Source organism: Notechis scutatus, chromosome 7, assembly GCF_049901735.1.
Source record: "Notechis scutatus isolate UNSWTSFEM ecotype Mainland chromosome 7, rNotScu1.2, whole genome shotgun sequence".
Taxonomy (NCBI): domain Eukaryota; kingdom Metazoa; phylum Chordata; class Lepidosauria; order Squamata; family Elapidae; genus Notechis; species Notechis scutatus.
The window spans coordinates 438,661-448,124 of record NC_142015.1 but is presented as its reverse complement, the minus strand read 5'-3'; positions in this window follow the sequence as shown (position 1 = coordinate 448,124).

The window sequence follows — 9,464 nt, the reverse complement described above, 5'->3', positions numbered from 1 at the left end:
GAGGCCTCAGAGGAGGAAAAGATCTGATTATCGAACTGTTTGATGAGGGGCCTCCCAGACCTCCAATCCAGCCTTATGAGGGAGCCCCAGGTGGGGCTGGGACCGAAGCTCAGGTGAGCCCCACTCAAACAGCAGCCTCTTGAGCAGGTCTTCTCAGGCGTAAGAGGTTCCCTGGGACGCCCATTTTATTCCAGTCCTTCCTGTCCAGAGAGAAGATGCCCCGCTGGTCATGCTCCGTTCGGTGTCCTTTCAGTCTCAGTAGCACCTGCTTTGGACAGCAGTTCCCGCTGCAATCATTTTATGTTTGAAAACCGAAAAACCACAGGAGAGGGGCGTGCTTGTACGTCATTTCATGCGCAGAGTTTCAGCCGGGCTTGAACCACACAGGCAAAAATGGAGTTAAGTGATTTGCTCCAAACACACCCAATGGTTGTTGCTGTAGAACGAGCCTCCCTGTGATCTGGTTAGGCTCTGGCCTGGCTTATCTGTTGGAGTGTCCAAGGGGCAGAAACACCCGGTTAGCTCCCCTCCCCCCCCTCCCCCCTCCCTCCTCAGCAGCTGAACTTTGGTCTGCTGGCTGGACCTGCCATGAGGCCTGAAGGTGCTGGGGAGGGGGGAAAGACGGGGTGGGGGCTGCCTTTCTACCATGGGGGGGGACATGACTGCTGGCTGAGATTCAGAGGAGCAAGAAATGACTCTTGGAAGGTAATCTCTTTCGGGAAGGGGATCGCCTCTTCCAGCCTCTTTTGCAAAAAGTCAGCCTTTTTCTAGGCTGCATCAGGATTATTTTTAACACTGGGAAGTCCTGTTATGCTAAAAGGACGCCAGGGCACAAAGCTCTAATGATGCAGGTGCCATCCTCATCTCTCTCTCTCTCTCCCCCTCCCTCCCCAAGATACCTGGCGCTAACCACGCACATCCAGAGCCCAATTTTGAGAAGCACAAGGCAGAATGAGGGCTGGGGGGGGCAGGTCCCAAAAGCAAACAGGTCTGTGTTGCCTAGAGATCCCACTGCAAATATGTCAGCCAGTCTAGCCAGAGCAGTAGGGGAAGCAGATGCCTGGGCCTGGAGCCCCTTCAGAATGCATTGCCCCCTCCCCTTTAAGGCTGGCCGCCAAGGGAGGAGGGCTCCAGGCTTGCTCAGGGTGTGGCTCTGCCTGGGTGGTGGGCTTCCGTCAAGGCCACTGTGGCTCATGGGGGAGGAGCGTGTTAGACCCGCCTCAAAGAGCCCCGGAATCTGCTGGAAATGCCACCTGCGCCCTTGTAGCATCCCGGAGAGGTTTTGGTGAATTATCAAAATATTTCACTTGCACTCATGGCCATACTTGGTTTTGGCTTATTATGATTTAAAAGTTAATCGTGGTTTGTGATGAGGGGGAATTCCTGTAGCCATACAGCTGCCTGTTGCTGGCTCCCTTTTTGGGGCCAGGTGGCCAAAAGCACTCCGGTCACTCCTTTGAGGTGGGAATTGGTAGAACTATTGCACAATGTGGCACAGAATGACAGCTGCAGGAAGAAGGCTGACGGACCGTAGATCGCGACTCTCTGCGGCTATGGTCCGTGCTCTTTCGTTGGAGAGCCCCGATCATTACGATTAGGGGCTGAAGCTGCCTTGGAGGGTCGGCGGAGTAAGGGGAAGCCGCAAGCCAGGTTGGGGGGAGCCGCATCTCCCCCCCTGGGCTTGGTCTTTTTCCCCCCGAAGACGACTGCAGTGGTGGTTTAAAATGGCCACCCCGAAGAGGAGGACTCAGCTGGATTAAGATTTGTGCAGGAGGGAAGAAAGAGGTGGATAATATCTGACCCGGGACAACTGGGCAATACAACTAAACAAAAGCACCCCGGGATTAAGGTAACATGGAATTTTTAAGAAAAGAAAAGTGAGCGGCGAAATTACAAAGGGACAGGGGGAAAAAAAGAAAATATTTTTGACAGCTAAGCGGGGCTTTGAACCGGGAAAGGAAGAAGCTGAAACTAAAGATTTAACTAAATTGGACTAAAATATTTTGGGAATAAACAGGCATAAAATAAAGCTGGACTTAAGATTGTCAAAAAATAATAAAGTTTACAAATTGGAGACTGGACTGTGCTGGAATATTGAGGTTCGAAAAACCCTAAATAAAAAAATAGGGGGAAAAGGTGAAGACTTTGTATAATGGAGAGTGCCACCTTTTGACAAAAACTTGACCTCAAACAAAAGGGAAAGCATCCTGTTTCTGAATGAACTTGTGTGGATATAACATTAAAGAAATATTGAAACAAAGTAAGAATCTTAGAAAGTGGAAGCAAAACCAGAATAAAGAAAAAAGCAAGGAAAGACTGACTGTGGGATTGATTGATGTTTTTGGTATAGACCCTGGGCTGAAATAATTGAGAACTTTAGAAAACTGAAAGAAGAAAGAAGGAAAGTAAAAGTGTTTTTTTTTTGGGTGGACTTTAATAATCATAAAATATAAGAGTGTGTAATGATGATCTCTCTTCGGGAATTAAAAATGGAACTTAAAAATATGAGAGAATTACTACAGGAAAAAGGCGAATCACTTTGCTCTGTGTTAGAAAAAATGGAAATGGTGATTGAAGAACAAGAAGAAAGAGCTTCAGAGGAGGAGGAGTCGACTCAAGGAGAAGACATTTTAAATAGACAATTAACACAAAGAACACTACAAAGAAGTGGGGAAAGAAGGAAGGTTAAAAAGTTGAAATTTAAGAAGGCAATCAAAAGGGGGAATACCTATGAAGTCAGGAAAGGCAGAAAGACCCAGCAGAAAAGGGGAAAGGAAGATATTAAGAAAGAGAGGGATATAAACTGGAATGAGAAAAGATATGGGGAAAAGAGGGGGAGGAGAAGCAGTAAGAAACAGGTGCATGAAATAAAGAAATACGGAAATAGTAAAATGTTGAAAAATTGTTTTTTCAGAGATAATGGTTGATGAATTAAAAAGGGGATTCTGCAGGATGACAAGGGGTAATAAGAATATTTCTGCAATTAAAAATATTTAGAAAGTAGGGTAATATAGATACTGGTAACTCTTATTAAAATTCAAGGCGGGAAAATATGCTGCGGAATCCAAGTGAAAAGATGGAATTATTATTGTAACTTCTTAAAAATAATGGTTTATTGGGAATCAAGATGAGGGAATAAAGGTATATTTTAATCATTGAGGTGTCACACTCAAAACAGTAAAAGGGGGGAAACCTATACTTGTGTGTTTTTTAGTGTTAAAAGTTGTATTAATCTAGAATTTATAAAAAGAATGTGTAATGGAAAGGGAATATGACAGACTAAAGAACCAACTAAATTAATAAGTTAATATAGACTATTAAAAGCAAGGAGAGACATTGGTAACTTTTTAATTATTATCATTATCATTATTATTATTATTATTATTATTATTATTAGGCAAACACATATTATCTTTATTTTTAAAATAAATATTAAAGGATTATATTTGAAATAATTGAAATGAAACAAAAAGCTGCTTCGATTGAGATCAATGAAAGAGGCTAGAATTAATGTGTTTGTTTCTCTCCTTACTGAACATTTGGAATGGAAAAGGTAATAATAGAATTAAGTATGCATATATGAATGTATAATTGCTGTCATATTTGTATGTAAAGGTGATGACCCGGAAATATGTTGTCCACTAAGAGATTTTTGTTTTTAATGTGAAAAACTGAATAAAATTTGTTTTTTTTTTTTTTAAAAAAAAGACAGCTGCACAACAATGCGGCCTTCCACTGGATGCAGCCCCGCCTTTTCGTGGCTCTCGCCCCCCACAAAGCATCAAGGGGGGGGTCCCTGTCACCAAAGGTTTGCTCAGCCGAATATCTTGTGACTGAGTCACCAACCTGTGCTTGGGCAACAGGGTGTAAACACAGCTCTTCTTAACCATGTAGTAACTGCAGTGCATTCCAGGTGCTCCCAGTTGGTTTTTTTACAACCTGTTCCAGACTGGCTGGTTTGCAGTTCCTGGTCTGCTCTGCTTCGCGAGAGGGAGGCAGGCCATGGGGCTCAACTCATTCCCAGGAGTTTTCAGAGTGAATCAGCACTGGCTGGCAAAGATCGACTCCTCTGACCTCTAGATTAAGCCGGGTTCTTCGGGAAACTGGAGCCAAGTAGATTTAAGGCCATTCATTACTGAGCCTTCCTGATCTCCAGGGATGGTAGTGCTGGTGGAGGAAGCCACCTGGGGTCAGCACAGCCCACAGTCACCTCTTGTGCATCATGAGACTGTCATGCAAATGAGGGGGAAATTCACACTGGTGGGAAGGATCATGCCATTTTCTCTCCCGTCCAGGGGACAAGGGACAGGTGCTGCAGGAGTCCAGTATCGGTGCACCCCCTCAACTTCCTTTCCATCCCTATTACTGGGATAATGAATTGGACTATGGTTTGTTGAACAAGCCGTGCGTACATAAGGGCAGCATTCCCATGAGGTTTAATATCTAGACATGCTTATCCAACAACTCACGACTGACAAATTGAGTCATGTAATCGTCCTCTCCTTTAAGCCATAAATCAGGGACATTTTTAAGGGCAGAGTTGAAATATATAGGTTATAACACGATTCCTGCATGGATCTTGTAGTTTTGATCACACACTGCACTAAGCCATGCCTCAATCATTGTCTGTAGAATAAGCCACAACTGGCTGAATCTGTTCTACGCCATATACTAAGCCAAACCGAACAAATCATATTGGCAGAGAATGTGTGAAACCAGCTTATATATGATTTCATTTCAATGTTTTGCTTCTTTGGGAAAGAAAGAAATGGTTCCCACCCCTCTCACTAGAGAGTAATGCGATCCTCCCATTTCCATAAAACCTACATAAATCTGCAGGCCCATAAAAGTCTCCCTTGCCCACCATTCCTGAACTGAAGGTTTAGAGGAGACTGTTGTCTTGGGTCCCCCACATGAAGCTGTGCTGCCCAGAGAGTTTGATGCAACCCTGATGAAGGGAGGGTCCTTCCGACACTCTCCCCACCCCTCTTCTGCTTCTGGGAGCTGAGCTCTCCTTGGCACGCCAGGTGCCCCCAAGGTCCTTCTCGGAAATGGAGCCTCTCCGTTGTGGCGAGCGGAGCTTTCCTGCTGCTGACACCCCCCCCTCTCTGTCTGTGATATCGGTGTTCCTTCCGCGGGTGGGTGGCCTGCCTGGCCAGATGGGCTCCGGCTGATGACTTCAGCCTAGGCTCACTGTCAAAGCCTGTGGGGCCCCTCTGGAAATGACCTCACCCTCTGCAGACTCGCCTCTGGGCCCGATTCTGAAGGCCAGAATGAATGGCTCCTTTCTCTCCAAGCTTCTCCTCTTGCACGAAGGCACCTCAGCAAGGCTGCTCTGCCACAAGGCCTTGGGCTCCAAGCCAAGGGGGGAGAGGTGACCCCTCGGGCAGCAGACGTGTGGGGAGGGTGGCCTGGCTCCTGCCCCAGGGACCCCCGGCCGGCAAGGGCAGACCCGCTTGCCACCCTCTGCTGCCTGGGCACCATGGCCGGCCGGTCAGCTTCCCTGCTCAGGAGCCCGGATGGTTGCCAACTGTGGGCCTGGGGTGGGCCCTGGCCGCCTTCTAATGATGTAGTGGAAGGTCTGAAGGTGAAGTTATGCACAAAGTATGCCATGACGCATAGCCACATGCTCGGGATTCCATCATTTTTTCCTCAGCTTTATATATATGTGTGGTTATTTATGGCCGCTTTGGAGGCCATGTTATCTTTTGCAGCTTTTGTGAGCACCGAGAGGAAGAGGGGAGCGTTATGAGCCCCAATGAGGCCATCCTTGGCCTAGCGGTGTGAGGGACAACACCTTCACTTCACTTGCACAATGACATCGTATTGCTAATGGAGCAGATCCCGCTGGGCCATCGGAGACCCTGCATGGGATCCTGTGAGCAGCTTGGCCATCACGGTGCTAAGCCCGTGGGATCCTGGGGGCCCTGCTAGATCGTTGGCAAAGCAGATCGCAGGGCCAGCCTTGCCCGGCCCATTTTAACTTAACCCTTCAGGGCAAAGCCAGCTGGCCTCCGTGGCCCCCACAGGCCTTCCAGAGGGAATCCGTGTAATGGCAGAGTGGGAAGGGACCTTCTGCTTCCTCCCTTCATTAGCCACTTGGGGCCCAAGTCCTGGCACAAGGACTTCGCCCACCAGCTACAGGACAAGCACCAGGTGGTGAGCTCACCTCCACCTCGCACGACTGCCGTCCCACATTTTCGCAACTAATGACCTTGCGCATCCAATCACACTTGGTCAATAAATTATTCTATTCCATTCTATTCCGTTTAATTTCTATTTCTATTCTATTCCTGTTTTCCTTGGTTCGCACAGCTGGCCTGTCGTTTTAGGGTTGCGTTTCCTTTTAAGGGAGAAGCTCCTCCTGCTCTCAGGGCGGGGTCACCAGGGTGCCTCACAGCTTCGTTCTGGCCTCTTCAGGGCCCGCAGAGCACAACAGCCCATCTCATCCCGCTGAGGTCCCATATTCCTGGTCCTGGCGGAGACTCACGGGCGATGGAGCCCAACAGCTCGCAGAGGCCCAGCATGCTCCCATTGCGCCTTAAGGGAGCGCAGGGAGGACCACGACCTCCCTGGGCCGAATGCCTGATCCACAGAGGAGATATTCTCATCCCGAGCAGCCCCTCCCCCCATCACCCATACTCACCTTTTCCCCTCAGGGAGCCTGGGCTCCTTCTGATCACAGTCGCTCTGACCACTCAGCCACCACCACTGCTGAGACACACACACACACACACACACACACACACACACACGCTCCAAATGGTCCTCGGGAGGAGAGAAAATGCTGGTGGGAGGGGCAGCCTGCTCGCTACACCTGAGCCAGGTGTCCTTAACCTTTGTGGTCCCCCATTGAGGGTAGAGGGCAGGGGACGCTCCCCAAAATCTTTTGTGGTAGTAGCCAAAGGGTAGCCGGCAGCCAAGGGTCTGCCATCTGCTGGCCTGCCCCTTCTCCCCCCAGAAAGCATCACCGGGTGAAGTCATCTGGGCCCTGGGAGCCAGGAATGCGACCCTGCTAATTGTGGAGGTTGAAGTCATGCGAAAGGCACACACTCAGCCCCCCCAGGGCCCCCCAGCTCCTGGAGGCTCTGCAGGCGCTGAAATATCACCCGAAGGCACGAAAAAAAGCCTTGCAGGAGGCCCCCGAGCGGCTGGCAGGGAGTAGCTCAGCTCCACCTGTCCCCTGGATTGCCTGCCCCAAACAGGGGGGAGATATGTGCAAAGGACCCGCCTTTGGTTTATACCTGCTCATCATCTGGCTGCGCTCTTCATCCGGATTTGCTGGGTGGGGAAATGTTCTGAAACGGCCCTTCCCTGGATTGATGATGCAGCACTGCCCACTCCCTTACGTAGCAAAAGTTGATCCAGCCAGATACAAAAAGGGGACATCAGCAGATTTGAAGAATGCTTAACGTTTGAGGAAGCCTTTCCTTTTTTTCAGAATTATTTTTTTACGTTTGGGGAACTTCAAAGCTAGTTTAACGTCAACAGAAGATGCTTCTTGGATACTAAACCTCTGGGGTGGAGGAAGGAGTGGAAAAGTGGCTGGCGGAGGAATGGAGAGAGCCTCTCTTGCCGTTTTTGGGAGGTCTGGCAAAATACGCCCTCCCGGCCTGGTGAGAGGCATGAGAAGGTTCTGGGAGAATTCTTCTTGCCTGGCTTCCCATCGGGCAATGGTCCCTCTTCTCTCCCGCTCCAGATGATCTGGGATAACCAAACACACCCACAGGTTGCCGTGGAGATTCTTCATAGTGAATATCAATAAACTTCTGAGGAAAACCACAGAATAAGGAAGGAAGCAGGCAAGCAAGATAAGCGAGACAACCAAACTCGCACAAGGTCCCTGATCAGGCCGAACAAGCCTTGCGTTCACTTCCTTTGAAAACCATCAAGTCTTATGATTCCCTTCCTCATGAAGAAATACGAGGATGGCACAAGCATCTTGCGTTGGCTGAAGTGGGCCCTGATTCCAAGCCCTCATGTTGTGTGATGCGGCCCAGACATCCACTTCACCCACTTGGGCAACTGTAGTGGGCTGACAGCTACGAGCCATCTGAAAATCACACATGATCCGGCCACCAAATTGCCATTTTGTTCTTATCCACATTGCTTCACCATTGGCAGCTATTAAGGTTCTAATGATTTTATAGCTAAGTTGGGCTGGGTTACACTCACAATCTGAGCATTGCCCTGCAGAGGAGGCAGGGTGGTTGTTTCAAGCAGTCGTGACTGTGGATGCGCTCAGTGGCTGCTAGGATCAGAATCCGTGTCAGTCCCAAGCCAAGTGCTGGGAAGGTCCTCAGGAGAGGTCATCATCCTTGGCTGCTGATGACAAGGAGTCTCTGTCTTCACAGTGGACATCTGGTCGGCCATTTTGGGAATAAGCTGGTGGAATAGCTGAGCCCTTGGTTTCAGCCAGGACATCTGCTACATCTTTGTTTCTCAGTGTTAGCAACTTTGAGAGGTGTGGACTTCATCTCCAAGAATTCCCCAAAAACACTGTCCTACGTGTTCTTCTCTTTACATACCATATTACTGAAGACTAAAGATATATCTTTACCCAACAGGACTAAACTTGGCACTGAATTAATCCATTTTCTCTGCGTGCACAATATGTTGACCCATCAGCTAATTAAACAGGCTGGTTTCACACACTAAGGAGGCACAAAAACACAAATTAACACTAATCAAGCGTAGGGTCCCGCTTGAATGCACCTGCTAGATTACTGAAGGTCCTAATTAAACTTATGTTGGATAGGCCCCAGTGTTCAAGTCGGTCAAAATCCTTCTGAATTTTGAGTCTGTCTTCCAAAGGGTTAGGTATTGCTGCCAGCTCGGTGTCATCTGCAAATCTGATGAGTTCCCCTTCTATTCCCTAATCAAAAGCATTTATGAAGCTGTTGAAGAGCACTGGCCCTCAAACAGAGCCTTGAGATACCCCACGGCATGCTCCTCTCCATCTAGATGTCGTTCCATTGAGGACCATCTACTGAGTGTGACTGGCCAACCAAACGGGAGTCCATCTGGTGGTGACATTATCAGTCCCACATTTTTCTGTCTTATCAAAAAACAGGCTGTGGTCTGATTTGTTAGGCCTTACTGAAGAAAGTAAAGTAAATGCTTACTTTAAGACACTTCACTTCCGGAATGCCCCAGGGAGCAAGGGAATTTTGCGGAGATGAAGTCCACATGTCTTAAATGGTTTGGCCAGTAAGGATAGAACCCCAGTTTCCTTCAACTTTCAGACATCATTGTATATCCAACACTAGTTTCTTTTAAAGCACACCCTCCCCCAGGTAAAGTTTTGGACACACAGAGATCAGCAGTTAATATAGGTGGCCCTCGGCTGATGAGCAGAATTGAAACTTCCATCGGTAAGCAATGCAGTTCTTAAGTTGTACCTGATTTTACAGCCTTTTTGACACAATTCTTAAGGGAACCCCATGGTTGTTAAGCAAATCTGG